At 35.5% G+C, this 18828-nt stretch overlaps 1 long non-coding RNA gene across 1 annotated transcript; it reads right to left on the reverse strand.

The window, feature by feature from the left end:
• Positions 1–11122: 11122 nt before the first annotated feature.
• Positions 11123–17662, reverse strand: LOC106782302 (uncharacterized). The gene is made up of 3 exons (XR_001379268.3): positions 17425–17662; positions 13819–13935; positions 11123–12552 (listed from the first exon to the last, which is right to left on the reverse strand). It is a non-coding gene; the product is annotated as an uncharacterized lncRNA (long non-coding RNA).
• Positions 17663–18828: the final 1166 nt, after the last annotated feature.

The following is an 18828-nucleotide window of genomic DNA, read 5'->3' on the forward strand; positions in this document are numbered from 1 at the left end:
CAGTCAGTTTCTAATTAGAAACCATCAAAGCCAGAATGTAGTGGCACAACATTTTTCAAGTAATTAAAGGAAAGAATTGTCAATGCAGAAATATATATTGAGTGAAAATATCCTTCAGGAATGAGGAGAAAATCAAGACATTCTCAGCTGAAGGAAAATGAAGAGAATGTGTCCCCACCAGACTGAACACAAAGAATGACAAAAGGAAGTTATCTAAACCTATATAACATGATTAAAAAGGAATCATGGGATATTCAAAGGAAGAAAGAAAAATGCAAAAAAAATAGGTAAGTATAATAAGCTTTCTTTCTCCTCCTGAGTTTTCTAAATTATGTTTAATAGTTCAAGCAAAACTATAATACTGTCCGATATAGTTCTTAGTGTATGTGGAGGAAATATTTAAGACAATTCTATTGTAAATAGGAAAAGGTAGAGAGATGTAAAGGGAAGTAAGGTTTTGCATGTCACTCAAACCAGCAAAATGTGGACATCAGTAAATTGCAATGTTAAGTACATGAATGCAATGCCTAGAGCAACCACTTAAAAAATGTATACACAGACATATAGCCAAAACACTATAGGTGAATCAAAATGGAATTCTAAAAAATGTTCAAGTAATCCACAAGCTGTTGGGAAAAATAAAACAGAGGAACCAAAATAATAAGAGAGAGAGAGAAAGAAACAATATAAAATAAAATATAAACTGCAGATATAAGCTCTAACATATCAACAATTACATTAACTGCAAATGGTCTAAATACACCAATTAAAAAACAGAGAAATTAGCAGAATCACGAAAGGATGACCCACTTATACGATATCTAAAAGAAACTCACTTCAAATATAATGATAAAGGTAGGTTGAAAGTAAAACGATGGAACAAAATATACCATGCAAAATTTAATCAAAAGAAAGCAGGAGTGGCTATATAAACTAGACATCAAAGTAAAGAAAATTACCAAAAACGGAGATAGATATTTCATAATGATAAAAGGGTAAATCCACCAAGACGACATGGCGCATCTAAACATACACATCCCCCAGACAATAGAGCTGCAAAATATGTGAAATAAAACTGATTGAAGTGACAGGAGAAATGGATAAATCCACAGCTCTAGCTGGAGACTTCAACACTGTCTCTAAACAGCTGACATATAACCATGAGATGGAAAATCAGAAAATATGAAAGAACTTTACCCCCCAACTAACAGGATCTAATCAACACAGAACACTCCACCCAAGAACAGCAGCAGACACAGTCTTCAAGTAATCAAGGAACAAAGCCAAGACAGACCCCATCCTGGGCTATGAAGCAGACCTGAAAACATTTCAGATAATTGAAATCATACAGAGTGTGTTCTTTGACCAAAACGAAATCAAACCAGAAATCAATAACAGAAAAATAACAGGAAACTCTCTAAACACTTAGAAACTAAACAACACATCTCTACATAATCCCTGAATCAAAAAGGAAATCTCAAGAGAAATCAAAAAACAGATTGATCTGACTGCAAAGGAAAACACAATATATCACAGTTTGTGGAATGCAGCCACAGCAGGGAAGTCTGTAGCACTAAATACTTGTTAGACCAAAAAAAAGTATCAAATCTTTAATCTAAATGCCTTTCTCAGGAAATAGACAATCATGTCTAGATAAAAGAGCAAAATAAATCCAAAGCAAGCACAGTAAAGGAAATAATAAAGCTAATAGCAGAAATCAATGAAATTGGAAATAAAAAGTAAAGAAAATCAACAAAACAAAAACTGCTTCCTTGGAAATATTCATAAGATTGACAAACCTTTAACAAAACTGGCAAAGAAAAAAAGTAAAGACAGAAATTATATTTATTGGGAATGAAAGAAGTTATATCACTATAGACCCTGTTGACATCAAAAGGATAATGAGGGAATACTGTGATTAATTCAAAACATAAATTTGACACCTTAGACAAAATGGAACAATTCCTCAAAAAGTATAAACCACCACAACTCACCCAATATAAAATAGATAATTTGAGTAATCCTGTAATCATTAACAAAATTAAAATAATAATTTAAGAAGAAATCTCCACGTCCAGATGGTTCAACTAAAGAATTCTACCCAACATTTAAAGAAGAATTAACACCAATTTTACATAATCTCTCCACAAAATAAAAGAGGAAGAAACACTTCCTAATTCATGTTATGAGGCCTGTATTACCAAAACCAAACAAAGAAAGCACAAAAAAAAGAAAACTATAGACCAGTATCTCTCGGAAATATAAACATAAAAATCCTTAACAAAATATTAGTAAATAGAATTTAGCAGTATAGAGTAAAAAGAATTATACTCCATGACTAAGTGAGATTTATTCCAGGATGTTTCAATATTCACCTAACAATAATTGTAATCTGCCATACGACAGGCTGGAAAACAAAAAACTCAAATGATTATATCAGTTGACACAGAAAAAGCATTTCACAAAATCAAACACACATTCATAATAAATACTCTCAGAAAACAAGAATACGGGGAACTCCTTAACCTGGTAAAGAACATCTACAAAAAATCCTATAGAGCCAGCCCTGATGGCCTAGCACTTAAAGTTCGGCACGCTCAGCTTCAGCAGCCTGGATTTGGTTCCTGTGCTGGGAACCACACCAGTAACTGTTGGTAGCCATGCTGTGGTGGTGGCTCACATAGAAGAACCAGAAGAACTTGCAACTATACACAACTGTACTGGAGCTTTGCTGGCGGGGAGGAAGAAAAAAGGAGGAAGATTGGCAACAGATGTTAGCTTAGGGCGAATCTTCCCCTGCAAAATCAAAAACAAAAATCTATAGCTAATATCAAACGATGAAAAAGTAAATGTTCTTTCCCTAAGATACGGAACAAAGCAAGGATGTCTTCTCTCACCACTACTACTCAACATAGTACTGGAAGGTCTAGCCAGCTCAATAAGGCAAGAAAAGGAAATAATAGACATAAAGATCGGAAAGGAAGAAATGAAACTGTCACTACAGATGACATAATTGTCTATGAGGAAATTCCCAAGGAATCCTAAAAAAAAGCCCTTGAGAATGAGTGAATTTAGCAAGATTGCAGGTTACAAGATCAACTTTAAAATCTATTTTATTTCTATTTAAGAGCAATAGAGATATGAAAGCTGAAATTAAAAATACAATATCATTTATAGTCATTAAAAAAATGAAATACAGGTACATCTAACAAAACTTGTGTACTTTAATTTCCTCTCAATATATTTATATTTCCTTTGAATTAGTGGTTCCCAGGGGTAAGGAACGTTGGGAGAAAGATGGGTGTGTCTATAAAGGAGTAGCATGAGGGAGATCTTTGTGGTGATGGAATAGTTCTGTATCTTGATTGCAGTGGCAGCTACACAGATCTACACATGTGATAAAATGACACATACACACACGCATTGTACCGGTGTCAATTTCTTGGTTTGGTATTGTACCATAATTATGTAAGATACAATTGGAGAAAACTGGGTGAAGACTATACAAGACTGCTCTGTACTACCTTTGCAACTCCCTGTGAATCTATAATCATTTCAAAATACAAAGTTTTTTTTAAAACCAATCACAATGATAAGTTTATTTCTTAAAAAAATTCAATTCTTTATATACCTACTAGAAATTATCTGAAGTGAGTCAAAAAGAGAGAAAAACAAAAGAGTGGGGAAAAAACAGAAAACAGTAACAAGGAGCAGCAGTGCCATATTGAATGGATTAACATATGTTTGCCGGAAAAAGTCTTATATTGCCTTCACTTTAAAAGTTTTTTTTTTCACTCCCTTTTCTCTTTGTGATTCATCTGGGTAATTTCTGTTAAACTATTTCAAATTCATTGATTCTCTCCTTGGCTGTGTCAAGCTTGCCAATGGCCTCGTTGAATTCTTCACTTTCTTTTGTTTTTTGCTGAGAAAGATCCACCCTGAGCTAACATCTGTTGCCTATCTTCCTCTTGTTTTCCTTTTATGTGAGCTGCCACCACAGCATGGCCACTGACAAGTGGTGTAGGTCTGCACCTGGGAACCAAACCTGGGCCCCCAAAGTGGAGCATACAGAACTTAGCCACTAGGCCACCAGGGCTGGCCCAGAATTCTTCACTTTTGTTAATGTGTTTTTTATTTCTAGTATTTCCATTTCATTTTTTCTTACAGTTTCCATTTCTCTGCTGAAATTACCTATCTTATTTTCAAGAGGTCTACCTTTTTCATTGGAAACTTTAACACATTACTCATAGTTAAGATTATAAAAAATTTTTCCAATATTTATATCATTTCTGAGTCTAGTTCTGATGATTTCTTCGTCCCTTCTTACTGTATTTTGTTTCTTGACTTTTGGCATGCCTCATAATTTTTGCTGAAAATCCAGACATGTTGTATAAGACAAAAGGTACCGGGGTAAGCTTTTTATGCTTGGAGATGAGCATGCTTTTCCTTGTGCCAGGCCTTTACCGTGGGGATTTTCATTAATCTAGCCATTAATTGAACTGAGTTTGAAGTTTGTTGTTACTATGGTTACCCTCACTGCATCAGTAGCTTCAAATTCCTCTGGTTTTTTTTGTTTTTTTTTTGTTTTTGAGGAAGATTAGCCCTGAGCTAACATCTGCTGCCAATCCTCCTCTTTTTGCTGAGGAAGACTGGCCCTGAGCTAACATCCATGCCCATCTTCCTCTACTTTACACGTGGGACGCCTACCACAGCATGGTTTGCCAAGCGATATCATGTCCACACCCACATCCAAACCAGTGTTCCCTGGGCTGCCAAAGCAGAACGTGCACACTTAACCACTGTGCCACTGAGCCAGCCCCTCAAATTCCTCGGTGATACCTTGTGTTTGTCTCCCCACCTAGCTTTGTGTCTTGCCTTTGTGCCACTTCCCAGAGAGGGTCTGTTGCTTGAAGCTATCCCAGCTATGCCCCACCTTTATTCATTATTTTTACTCACCTGCTGTTAGTATGGTGGTGGGATGTGAGTTGGGTCATTCTCTAATGTCATGATTATGCTTCAGGTTAAGGAAGGCACTGTGGCCTTGGGTCTCCTTATGGTGGCCTTCACAAATGTTTATGCTTCTCCCTATGGATAGCACGTCTTCCCTCACTCCACTCCCCAGATGCAGTTCATTTCCATCAGTATCCTCAGGCTATGATTTTGATGCCCTTCACTTTGCAGATTAAAGTTTTGTTACTTAGGGGAGATAGGGGAAATGGATCTATCCAGAGAATTTTTATTTCAGATATTGTATTTTTATTTCTAGATGTGTCTTTTAATATTTTTATATTTCCATTTCTCTACTCATCATGCTTTTTTTCTATAATTCCTTGAGCATACTTATCACAGTTCTTTTAACATCCTTTGCTAATTCCATCTTCTTTCTCATTTCTGTTTCTTTTCCCACTGACTTCTTTCTCTCCTCATTATAGTTCATTATTATTCTCTTTCTTGGTGTATCTGGTAATTTTCATCAGATACTGAACATTGTGGATTTGATTTTCTTAAGTGTTTGAACTTCTTTAACGGATTTTGTTATTTATTATGATAAGCAGTTAATTTGCTTACAGAACAGCTTAATCCTTTTGAGGTTTCTTTCTAAGCTTCATTATGGGTTAGAGTAGTACTAATCTAGGACTGCTTTTGCTCCACTATTAAGGCATGATCTTCCTAGTGGACCCTGAATGCCTGATATTCAAAGGGTCTTTACACTCTGGTTGATTAAAATGTGAATTCCGCTGCTGTATATCTTCTAGGAACACGTCAGATTCCAGCTACTGGATCACTCTTTTCTAGGCGTTGTAGTTTCACTCTATGCATTTCAGCTTCATATTAAGCAATAGACTCAAAGGGACATTAAGCAGATTTCTGGAGCTCTTTCTTCAACTTTCCTTCTTCTCTGAAACTCTGCCTTTAGATTCCATCCTCCTCAGTCTTCCCAAACTCAAATCACTTTCTCTTCAGCTCAGCAAGTCCACCTTGTTCTGCTTGTGACAGCCTCCTGTCCATCATGTTTTGAAGAGGTTTTTCAGGCAAAAATTCAGCAAGTCATAGGTTTCCTCTTGCTTATGTCCCTGTCTCAAGAGACACCGTACTTTAGGGCCTCTCATCCAATGTCTGAAAACAGCCACCTTATATATTTTTTCTATTTATTCTAGTTATTTCCATTAGTATGCTATGTCTGATACCAATTACTCTATCACGGCCTAAAGTGAAAGTCACAGCTTAAACTCTTTTGAGCAATTCTAGCACACCACATGTTCCAAAATATGACACAGTAAAACTTCTGTAACAGTAACTTTGCATGAAGTTACGTTTTCTAAAGACAAGACCAAGTGTGCGTTTTCTTCCTTTCAGGAACTTAGCACACTAACTATGTGACTTTTTGCTGGATGTTATAGGATTCATAGAGTCATAGTTTGAGCATGCACAACCACAATCCATTGTGCCATTAGAGTGGTACATTTGGAACAAGACTTGAACAAATTGAAAATACATTAGTAAATTATAAAATAATTTAATAGTAAGTCTAAACTCCCATGCCTTACCTACTTCTACTGCACCATTGCCTTTCCCTAAACCTATGTCTATATCATCGTGAGAGTTTTGTTTAACTAGCTAATGAGGGAAAAAAGAATTCTACCTCAGTTCCCAAAAGTGTTGGATTACATAGTGACATGGTTTGGAAGTGGACTGCTGCTATATTACAGGCTCACTTGGTGATGGCTCTCCAAGATCTAATTATCCCCTTTGAATGTAGAAACAGGTAGCCTGAGATGTAGACATTTACTCTTAGACAGTGGTGAATTGTTCGTCTGAGTGATCAAGCTCCTAAAAAGAACAAACCCGGTAGAGCTGGAACAGGAGGAATGTGAAAGAGGTATATAGGTGGACCTCCAGAAATTGATTCAAAGTGTATAGATCTTTGTGTTTCACTTTAATCCTCACCATAAAGCATCTACATCAGAGGTGGGTCTCAAAAGTTACAAGGACAACTCATCCTATGGCTATCCTCCTGCTTCTCTCCTTGGCCACTGCAGTGAATGTGCAATGAGCCCATGAGCAGCATGCCCATCATAGGAGGGAGGAAAGATATACATGGGCTCAACAACAGGGACTTGCACTCAGCAAAAATGGTCTAGTTAATGAATATCTGAGCCCCAACAAACCAAAAGTAGAGAACAACACTGAGCTCTTAAAATGGTACCATTCCTTGGGGACACCATCCAAGGCAATTGGCAGCAGGCTGACTACATCAAAAGCTTTCCCCTTGGAGGGGAAGTGCTTTATCCTTCCTGGAATTGTAATATATGTATTTTGAATATGGGGTTTGCCATTTTTGCCCATGGTGCCTTTAGAGCCTTCACCACCCAAGGACTCATGGAATGCTATATTCATTGGTGTAATATCTTGCATAATATTGCCTCAGGCCACGGAACCCATTTAATAAGAAAGATGTGTCAACAGGCTCATCTGAACCCATTACCAAGATGTATCCAGTCCAACAGAATGACTGAATGGTGTTGGCTAGAGGATACTGCCCTCTAAGATGTGGTATAAGCCTTGAACCAATGATGTAAACCAAAATGGAGTGGTCCCTCTCACTATTAAACCTACTTGTGGAATTTATGCTAACTGTATTTACAAACTTTTGCTTTCCCAATTTAGATATTCTGGTTACTGGAAGAGAATTGCTTCTGCAAATGACACAGAAAGATTTCAATTAATTAGCTGTGACTGCCATCTAATGTCAGTAGAGCATCTGGCAAACAAGGGAAGTTATGTACTGAATGCAGGAATTGATCTTAATTACCATGGGAAACTAGGGTTTCACATACACAATAAGGGCAGGGGAGAATATGTTTGGAACCCATGGAATTTACTCGACAGTCTTTTAGTACTTTTATGCATGCTAATGGCTGTCAGTAGACACTAAAACAATCAGAATCCAACAAAGGAAGGGTAAATAAGACATAGAAGGTTCTGGGATAGTAGTCTCTGTAACCAAACCATAAAAACAATCTAGACTAAATTCAAAGAGTGAGGGGAATCAAAAATGACTTGTGAAGGAGAGACATGATGAATATTACTTACACTCAGAGGGCTAACTAACTAGAGCAGTGGACACTGTAACAAATTTCACTAACCTCCTTGCCTTAGTCTTCTAGATCACAATTGGCCCCCTTCTTGACCTCTCTTTTTGAGGAAGTATTGAAGTGGTTTAATTTTCCCAGGAAAAAAAAGGGGGGAGTCAACATATTAACGTTTGGGAGTCAGGATCCCTGAATTACCTTCTGGAGGAGAGTTACTCATTAATCATCCACACTTGCCTGTTGTTACCTTAGTGGATTTAAGCTTCTAGTGAATTCGAGCTGTCATATACTTTTGGGTCTATTCATTACAGCAGTTTGGCATACCCTAATTAACATAAGAAGAATAAAAAAGTTTGGGGATATATCATTTTCACCTATAAAACGGGCATAGCTCAAGAAGTGTCATAATGTGCTCTCATACATTGATGGTGAGTTGTATATTGGTAAAAGTTTTATGGAGGGAAATTTGGCACTATCAATCAAATTTAGAAATGGACAGTCTTTGACCTAACAAATCCACCTCTAACAATTTATCCTTCATATATCTTGAAAATGTGTAGAGTAATATATGTATATGGTTATTTGTTGCACCATTATTTATAAGAGCAAAGGTAGAAAACGACCTGAATGTCATCACTATCAGACTACTAAGTGGCTATTTTCAAAATGAGGCAGATATTTATGTTCAGATATGAAAACTTATAAGATGTATAGTTAGGAAAAAGCAAAGTGTATAGCACACTGTGATTTGTGTTCATAAGAGAGAGCTATTCAGATGATAGATGTAGATAGATGGGTTTTGCTTGTATATTTATAGAATATTTCCAGATGGATACCCAAAAAGTACTAAAGGTAGTTACTTCTTCAAAGGTACACATGGTAGCTGTAAGTATGGGTTGAGAGAGAGAGAGACTTTCTACTGTAATGCACCTTTTGAATTTTTTGTCATTAAAATATATTAAATATTCAAAACAAATTGAATTTAAATAATAAATCAAAAAAGTGTGGAGAAAAATAAATGAGAATATAACCATTTTAATGATTTCTTGAGGACCTGGACTCACATAAAATGATCCTTGTTTTCCTATTTTAGAATTGCCAGAGATGTAAGACAGGCTCTCGCGAAAACATTCAAGCTGATGATGATGCCAAATCAGCGGCTAGAATATGCATCTGGAATTCAGACCATATCAATCCTCCTTGCCCACCCCTCACCCTATCCTTCAAGTAGGGCCTTTTCTCACCGGCCTCTCCTCCTCTTATGTGCTAAATCAGAATATTGGGCTTGCCTTTCATTGACATATCGCCCCTATGTCTATATTAATCAAATGAATTTTGATTATTGTGAAACACTTTATAGAAAGACTACTTTGTTGAAGGTTATGTTAGAATCTAAATACTCTGTCCTATGCTCTTGTACTGATATGACTTCAAAATTCTGTATACTTATATTCTTCACATTTTGGGGAAATTATTATATTGTAGATCAGATTAAAATACTTTGGGAATCAAAACTGACTACAAGAAGTTCAGAAGAAAGGCTTAGTTGGAAGTGAATACATAAAACTTGCAGCCCGGACACTCAGGACAAGAGGAGCCATGACTACATGACCACAGAGGACGTTTTCTATCACACGCCTGGCTCTTGGAGGAGGGGAGGGTTGCCTTGGCTGAAGGAAGTAACCACTGGACTAACTCTAGACCAGGGAGTGACCAAATATGGGATTCTGCTTAAAAACAAAAAAAGGATCCTGGAAGTTGTGTTTAAGTTAAACCATTAAATACCTTCCTCTCTCCTCAATGAGCAGATGTGAGGCAGCATCACCTGTCTCTGGCAGACTAAGCCACTAAGTCAGTTCCAGAAAACAATTCAGTTATAAAAGCAATAAATATACAAAATGTCAAAACAATAAACCCTACCAGCCATGTGTGCAATCCACAGAAAAGAACAAAACTTTACCTAAGGACAGAAAGATGTTTAATAAACAAAGACAGATATCATGTTCTTGACAGGACAGTTTGTGTCAATTTCCCTAACAAAATACATAGATTTGGTGATGCTTTTATTTAAATATTGATACAATAATTTTATTAATAAAATGTTTCTATTTTTTTCAAAAATAATCAATGTAAAAAATAATTATTAATAAGAAAAATGGAGTTGCTCTAACAGATGTTTACAAATTATTATGAAGCTAAACATGTTCATACTGCTACAAAAAAGCCCAACTCTGGAGTAAAATTGACTGCACAGAAACAGACCCTAATTTTTGTTAAGATTAATGAGATTGAGAAATTTATTTACTATATTTTTAGGAATCTGCTATCCCTTTGAGACAATTTTGGGATGGAAGATAGAAACACATTTCTAAGAAGCTTTTGTGTTGTAAGTTATGTTCTTCACTTCTCCATGACACAGCAGGGCCCACTCCACTCTTCGGGAGTCAGTCTTGGTTTGTGGGGTGAAGGGCAGTAGCTAGTGGGGATTGGAAGTCAGTGGGATGTGAGGGGTCAGGAGACAAGTCTTTTGAGGTATGCTTGATCATCATGGCACCTATAGGTGAAAGGGAAGGAAAAGTAGCACAGTGATGAGGAAACTGGTGAGTGAAAGAATTATAGTGTGAGATTTTTAGGGGAAGAAGATATTTTAGAAGAATTTTAAATCATTTTTCTTGGTGTTAGAAATATAATCCAAATTTTATATTTCTCAAGACTCTGTAATAAAGGTTCAAATTGTTTTTAATTATGTAGCAAGCAATTTAACTCTTACTTCTTTAAAAGAACGCCACACTGGGAGTACTTTCAAGGACAGAGAAAGTTATCCTGCCTTCATGTGGGATAAATTAAGAATGTAGTATATAATAAAAGTAAATTTTTTATTTAGTGGAATGAAGGAAACTTACTAAAACTGGTATTGGGTCAATCGATTGGTTAATTACTTGGAAAGCAAAAAGAGCCCATACATTAACACTCACATGGATGGTATTAAGATTGATTAAAATTTCAAATGTAAAATAAGAAACTCAAAATACAGAAAAAAGTAAGTGAATATTTATTTCATTAAAAGGTGGTGGGATGATTTAAAATAACAAAACAGAGGAAGAAACTGTAGAGAAAAAACATTGTTAGGCCATATTAAAAAAAACTTTGTATTTAAAAATCATCATACATACAGCCACAAGTTATATGAAAAATCAAGAACTAATATGTGAATGGTATATTGATTATTAAGCATTCCAGTTATGTAAAAAAAAATGCTTAAGATGTAGAGTGTAAAACTTAAGTGAGAAAAAGATATTGTACCAGTTTTCTACCACTGCCATAACATGTTAGTACAAACTTAGCAACTTAAAGGCCATTTATTATCTCAATTTTCTATGTCAGAAGTGTAGGTGGGCTCATATCGGCTCTCTCCTTAAGGTCTCACAAGACTGAAGTCACAAGCTGGGTTTGCAGTTCTCATCTGAGGATTGGGATCCTCTTCCGAGCTTGCTGGCTATAGGCGAATTCATTTCCTTGTATGAATTGAGTCCTGTCTTCAGGCCAGCTGTCAGCCAGGAGTCACTCTCAGCTCCTAGAGGCCCCTCTCGGATCCCTGCCATGTGGCCCTCTCCACATTCAGTCAGTAACAGAGCATCTCCCTCACAGTGAAGCTCCCTCTTCAGGATGAGTTCAGTCTCTTAAGGGCTCAGTTTTCAGACCATGCTCACTCAGAACAATCTTCGTTTCTTAATGTCAGCAGTCATTTTGTACTAGAGTTCAACCATTCCCTTATACTCCTTAGAAAATGAATAGGCTCCCAGACAACTAGGGAGGCATATGGGCACATTTCCCCTACCTCCAGCCCTATTTCTAGTATACCATGGATCTTTTGGTTGACCAGAAGCCATGAGAATCAGCTACTCACCAATGGGTCTGGAGTCATCATTCATTTTCATTGATTAAAGACAGGAGTAGGGACACAGCTGGGCTATAAATGATGTTCGTTTGACTCTGATGTTCATTTTATCCCTTCACATGCCACCTATCTTCTGAATTTTCCATTGGGGAAACATATTAAGCTACTGACATTTATGTTCACTTCTTTCTTGCAATACCTGTTTGTTCTGGGGCACCCCTGGTTTAGGACCAATGACCTGATTGTGACTTGGAGTTCTGAAGTGATGTCTGTCCCCTCATCCTACTGATCCTATCACCTCCCATTTGAGATTACGGTAATCTTGTAGAATCAAGGGTAGGACACCCTGGAAGATACACACACGTGCAAAGAGGCATCTTACAGATGCTTCGCTTACCCCAAACTCTGACATTTAAAGCTAACACTCAATCTAAGATTCAAATAAAGACATTGACAACAAAGAGACTTTACAGAGATGTTTTCAAGGATATATTGGTTTCCTCTCCAGTCAATGAGGAGTAGAGGTAAGGCAGCATCACTTGTCTCTAGTAGACTAAGTCACTGAAAAAGCCAACAAGAAGCATAAAGCTTTAATTACGGGGAATTACAGCATAAAATAAACATATCAAGAAATGTGTAGAGTCACTAGGAATTACAAACATCTGTGAAGTCATGTAGTAAAAGAGTTAATGGAAAGAGTCACATATTCTAAGATTTAAAGCAACAATCAAAATCCACTGGACGTTGGAGAGTTGACCATGTGAATCTAAAAGACCATCAGCAAGGATAGATGGGCAAGAAATGACCACAACACTTACCTTTTCTGTCACGACACTTATCTATTCATTTTATAATTAACTTTCTAATATACTTTACTTTTTATTTTTTCTTTGATTATTCCTTTTATCGTAGAATGTTTTCTTGCTATGTGGAGGCAATTGTTACACAAATACTTCAGAAGTTTCTAAATATATAGTTTGGGAATATAACAGAGCTATTTTCTAGCAACATAATCAGGGCAACAATGGAAAGAGGGTCATTGAAATACAATGGAATGTCCTAGTCCACACTCCTGACCCCTTTGATACACACAGACTCTCAGCAGCCACAATATTTGTTGATGACAAAGAGCTCTTCTACAGATAGGAGGCAGCATCACCTGCCTCTGAAAGATTAAACCACTAAGAAAGCATATGAGAAAAACATATTTGCAGAAAATTTTATATTCATAATAGAAAAAAGGTAAAATATCAAGAAATGAATTTAAATATATAAGTAGAATCATGAAAAAATTAGGAAATTTAATAAAGGTCCATAAAAAGTTTTAGTAAATGGAGCAATATCCCCTGTTTCTAGATGGGTTTCTAGACACACTTTCTCTGTTTTTTTTTTTTTTACAGTTTTATTGATATATATTTGACATACAATAAACTGTTCATATTTAAAGTGTATAATTTCATGAGCTTTAACATATGTACACACCTACAAGGCCATCACCACAATCAAGACAGTGAATATAGCATCATTCCTGAAATTTCTTTATGATCCTTTGTAAACCACCCCCACTCCTAATCCCCAAGCAATCACTACACTTCTTCCTGTCAGTTAGTTAGTATTTCCTAAATTTTTTTTAAAAATTAGTTTGTATTTTCTGTAATTTTATATAAAGAGGGTCATACAAGAGTTTTTTTTTGTTTTCTTTTCATTCAGCGTAATTATTTTGAGGTTCAACCATATTGATGCACATATAAATGATTTTTTCTCTTTTATTGTTGAGTAGTATTTCATTGTATGTTTAAATACATCACAATTTCTTTATCTACTCACCCACTGGTGGACACTTGAGGCTGTTTCCAGTTTTTGGCTATTACAAGCAAATCTTCTATGAACCTTCTGTACCAGTCTTTTCATGAACACATATTTCCTTTCCTCTTGGGCATATACCTGGGAAGGAAATACTTTAAAAATATGGTATTTTTTTGTTTACCTTTTTAAAAAGTTGCCAAACTGTTTTCCAAAGTGATTTGGGTATCATTTTATATTCCTGCTGGCAGTGTAAGAGAATTCTAGTTGTTTCACATCCTTGCCAACACTTGGTATGGTCAGTCTTTTTAATTTTGGTCATTCCAATGAGAATGTAATGACCTTGCAGTATGAATTTAATTTGTGTTTCTATAATGGCTTATGATGTTAAGCATCTTTTTAAGTATTTATTTGCCATTTGTATATCTTCTATGATGGAAGTGTTTGTTCAAATTTTTTGACCATTTTTAATTGGGTTGTTTTTCCTCTTATTAATAAATTGTAAGTATTCTTTATATATTAAAGATAAAATTTATTTGTCTGATGTTTGTAAATATCTTTCTCACTCTGTGGCTTGTCTTTTTATTTTTCTAACAGTATGGTTGGAAGACAAAAGTACTTAATTTTGATATAGTCCAAGTAATTTACTTTTTATTTTACAGTTTATGCTTTTTGTTAGTTGGTTATGAAATTTTTGCCATATCTGAAGGCACTTAGATTTTCTCCTATGACATTTTATTGAAGTTTTATAGTTTTCACTGTTGTGTTTAGGGTTTTGATCCACTTTGAGTTAATTTTTGTATGGTAGTAAATTTGCATTGTTGTTACTGATTAAGCTCTTTCTGTCAGCTTCCTAAGGGCAGGGTCTGGGTGGATATCTCTGTGTTCTCAGCACTTATACTGCCTGATGTCTATTAAGTGTGAGATAAGGGTCTAGGTTCAATCATTTGTGTATAGATATCCGGCTGTCTCAGCACCATTTGTTAAAAAGATTATCATTCCCTATTGAATTGCCTGGGCACCTTTGTCAATAGTTGCTTTTATAAGTAGAGATCTATTTCAGGAATCTCTAGTCTGTTCATTTGTCAACATATCTATCTTTACACTACTGCCACACTGTCTTGATGTAGCTACATAAAAACATCTTAAAATAGGTAGTATAAACCCTCCAACTTTACCCTTCTTTTTCAAAACAATTTTTGCTATTCTATGTCTTTTGCATTTCCATATAAATGTAAGAATAAGCTTGTCAATCTCTTCAATAAAGCCTTATGGATTTGGATTGCAAATTGTGTCAAAGCTGTACATCAACTAGGGAAGAATTGATATATTAATAATATTGATTCTTCCAGTCTTTGAACATGGCCTATGTCTCCATTTATTTAGATATTCTTTAATTTCTCTCAGCATATATTGTAGTTTTCAATATATGAGTTGTGCACCTCTTTTGTCAAGTTTATCCCTAAGTATTTTATACGTTTGATGCTATTGTGAATGAAAATTATAAATTTCAATTTTTCATTGCTCATTGCAAGTAAATAGAAATAAAATTGATCATATTAATTGGACTTGCATCCTGTAACGTTGCTAGACTCACTTTTTCCTTAATTCCAGTTCTAAGATGTTCTATTATAAGGATTGACAAACTACGGCCAATGGGCCAAATTCACAGCCACCTGTTTTTGTACAATCTATGGGCTAAGAATAATTTTTACATTTTTAAACGGTTACATTTGGGATGGTTGTATATGTAAATAATATCCCTCATTTTGTCTCTTAGACACAGAGCCTAAAATGTTCACTCTTTGGCCCTTCACAGAAAAAGCCAATCCTCGTTTTATATTGTCAATCATGTTATCTGTGATAGACAGTTTCATTTTGTCCTTTCCCATTGACATGCCTCTTATTTTTTTGTCTTGCTTTTTGCTCTGGATAAAACCTTCAGTATTATATTGACTAGGAGTGGTGAGAGCAGAAATTTTTGCCTTGGTCTCAATCTCAGAGGAAAGCATTCATTCTTTCACCATTAAGCTTGATGTTAGCAGTAGATTTTTCTTAGATGCCCTTTGTCAGCTTGAGAAAGTTTCCTATTCTTACCTTGCTGAGAATTCCTATTATGAATAGGAGTTGGAATTTGTTAAATATATTTTTGCATCAATTGAGCTGATAATTTTTGGGTGTGTTGTTTTTCTGATGAATTACATTGACTGATTTTTGAAAGCTAAAGCAATCTTGCATTCCTTGTTTACATTCCACTTGATCATGCTGCAGTATTCTTTTTTTATATTGTTTGATTTGATTTGTTAAAGTTTTATTAAGAATTTTTGCATCTATGCTCATGAGGGATATTGGTCTGTAGTTTTCTCTTCCTGTAACGTCTTTGATTTCAGTATAAGGATAATGGTGGTATCATAGAATAAGTTCCTCTTCTGTTTGCTGGAATGTTTATGGAATGGTGTCATGTTATCCTTAAATGCTTGAAAGAATTTGCCAGTGAAAACACCTGGGCCTGGAATTAACTTTGTGGGAAGGTTTTAAGCTACGAATTCAATTTCTTTATTAGAAATAGTATAGGTCTGTTTCAGGTCATTCCATTTTCCTGAATGATCTTTCATAATATGTATATTTCAAGGAGTTTTCCCATTTCATCTAAGTGGCCCAATTTATAAAGTTTTTCTGTATTCTTTTGTTGTAATTTTCATTTCTACACAATCTGTAGTGATATCCTTTCTTTCATTCTTGATATTGGCAAATTGAGCTTTCTCTCTTTCTTTCCCATTCAGTCTCACTAGATGTTTATCAATTTTAGAGGCCTTCCCAAAGAATTATATTTTTGTTTCATTGATTTTTTCAATTTGTTTTCTATTTTCATAACATTGATTCCTTCTCTGATTTTTATTATTTCCTTTCTATGGCTTAATTTGGGCTTAAGTTGCTATTCGATTTTCCAGTTTCTTAAGGTAGAATCTTAGTCCATTTGAGATATTTCCTCATTTCTAGTTTAAGCATTTAATGCTATAATTGTCCATTGAAACGCTGTTTTAGATGTATTACATAAATTGTGATATATTAGATTTTATTTTATTCATCTCCAAATGCTTTCTAAATCCTCTTCTGATTTCTCCTCTGACCCATGTTTTATTTAAAAGAAGAATGTTTTTAGTTTACAGATATTTGGTAATATATTTTTACATTGATTTCTAATTTAATTTCATTTTGGTCAGTGAACAAACTTTATATGATTTTCATACTTATAAATTCACTGATCCTTAGATTCCCACTCCCTCCCCAAAAAAAGCATTTGATGTAATTCCAAGCCTATTCATGTTAAAGTCACCTAATAAAATAGGAATATATGGAAAGTTTCTCTGTGTGTAAGTTTATTGGAGTAAAGGGAAGGCGCAAAGGGCTCCTATTTTATGAAAATATATCTCTATCGTTTAATTTTTAAACATATCCTCATAATTTTAAAATATAAATTATAAAATAAAATATCACTCGTGCTGATATATCAAGAATGCATTAGATAATGGCAGAGGATATTGAAAGCTCAGTGTGAAAAGGATAGTGGCTTGCACTGGCAGTGATGATTGTTTTTAAGCATGCAGTTTTACAGTAGCAATCTCTTACCTGTTAGAACCTGTAAAAGACTGAGCTCCTTGGTCTTCAAGCAAAAGTACGCTTTAAGTCCTGCTCCATTTCATGCTTCTTTGCTTCTCAAACATCCAAAACCCATGTCTCAGGTTGCATCATATTTTGGAAACATGGGAGGAATAGTCAGGAAAATAAGTGCTGGCCGGGTCACCACTCTCTAAGAAGGAGTGCTGGCCTTTCTCAGTCCGGAAGTGTGAAAAGTGAGAGGAAGAACGGAAAGCCTCAGCTCGCAGTGAATTTCTAAAGTGCAGTGTCTCCCCCTGCTGGTGTCCACACCCAGTTAATAGTCTTACAGCTGTCAATATCCAATATCCTGGCACACTAAGAAAGACTTTGAACTTCCAGTAGAATCAAAGTGCTTTAACAGTTTTACATCAAAAGAAAATCAAAATATAGCTCGAAAATTTTTGAAATGTGATTTAGTTCTCTGAGGGTGTGGCAAGGGTAATTTTGCCACACAGAGCAAGTTTTAAAATAACACACTCATTAGCGATCCCTTTCCCCAGTATATACTCCACATGGTCTGCTCAGATTTCCTTCTCTCTCCCTTTTCTCTCTTCCATCTCCCAACCCCCAATCTCCTCTCTTATTCTGCCTTTCCTGCAACACCCAGCTTCTTGCATTCAGATAACCTCCTTGGTTTCCCATTGTTTTGGGCTTATATTTCAGGTAAGACATCTGTTTCCTGCCTGGTTCTTGTCCTTCTATGCATAAACTGTTTGTTGGTTAGCTTGCTCTTTTCCTTTCTCAAAGCTTTGAGAGCAACTTTTTGTTGTGATTATTTGTTTTTCTTTTCTTTCTGATCTTGCAGTCAGAAAAACCTCATCAATATAAATATGACTATTTGTATATTTTCATTATTTCTGCTTGATGCCTTTAAACTGTATGAATCTTATCCATCCAAAGACTAAAGTCTTCCCTCAGCTCAGGAAAAGGTCTTCTATTATTTCTTTCATTAAACTCTCTTCTACACCTATTATGCAGCAATTGGAGGTTGCTATATAGAACTTCCTCAATATATTTTCTCAATTTTATGTGACTCCATGTAGCTAGAACAAGGATCCAGTTTTTCTTTATTCTCTGTCTCCCATCCACCTATATTTTTATGACTACAGGACCATTACCTGAGTCTAATGGAGTGAATCCCCAAAAAAATCCACGGAGACATGTAAACTTTTTAAGAAATACTGTTGCCTGGACTAAAACAGAGATAGTACAAAATAAAAGGAGGCTATCAGACTCTCAAGTTTCACTGGCAGGAAGCAGTCTGATAAAACTACTCAGATGCAAACAATGCTACCTTCCATGAAAAACTACGGATGACCAGGAAGCCAGAACCAAGAATCAGAGAGAGAGCAAAGAGCCACCAAGGATTAGTCA

The sequence above is a fragment of the Equus caballus genome, chromosome 20 (assembly GCF_041296265.1).
Source record: "Equus caballus isolate H_3958 breed thoroughbred chromosome 20, TB-T2T, whole genome shotgun sequence".
In the NCBI taxonomy this organism is placed as follows: domain Eukaryota; kingdom Metazoa; phylum Chordata; class Mammalia; order Perissodactyla; family Equidae; genus Equus; species Equus caballus.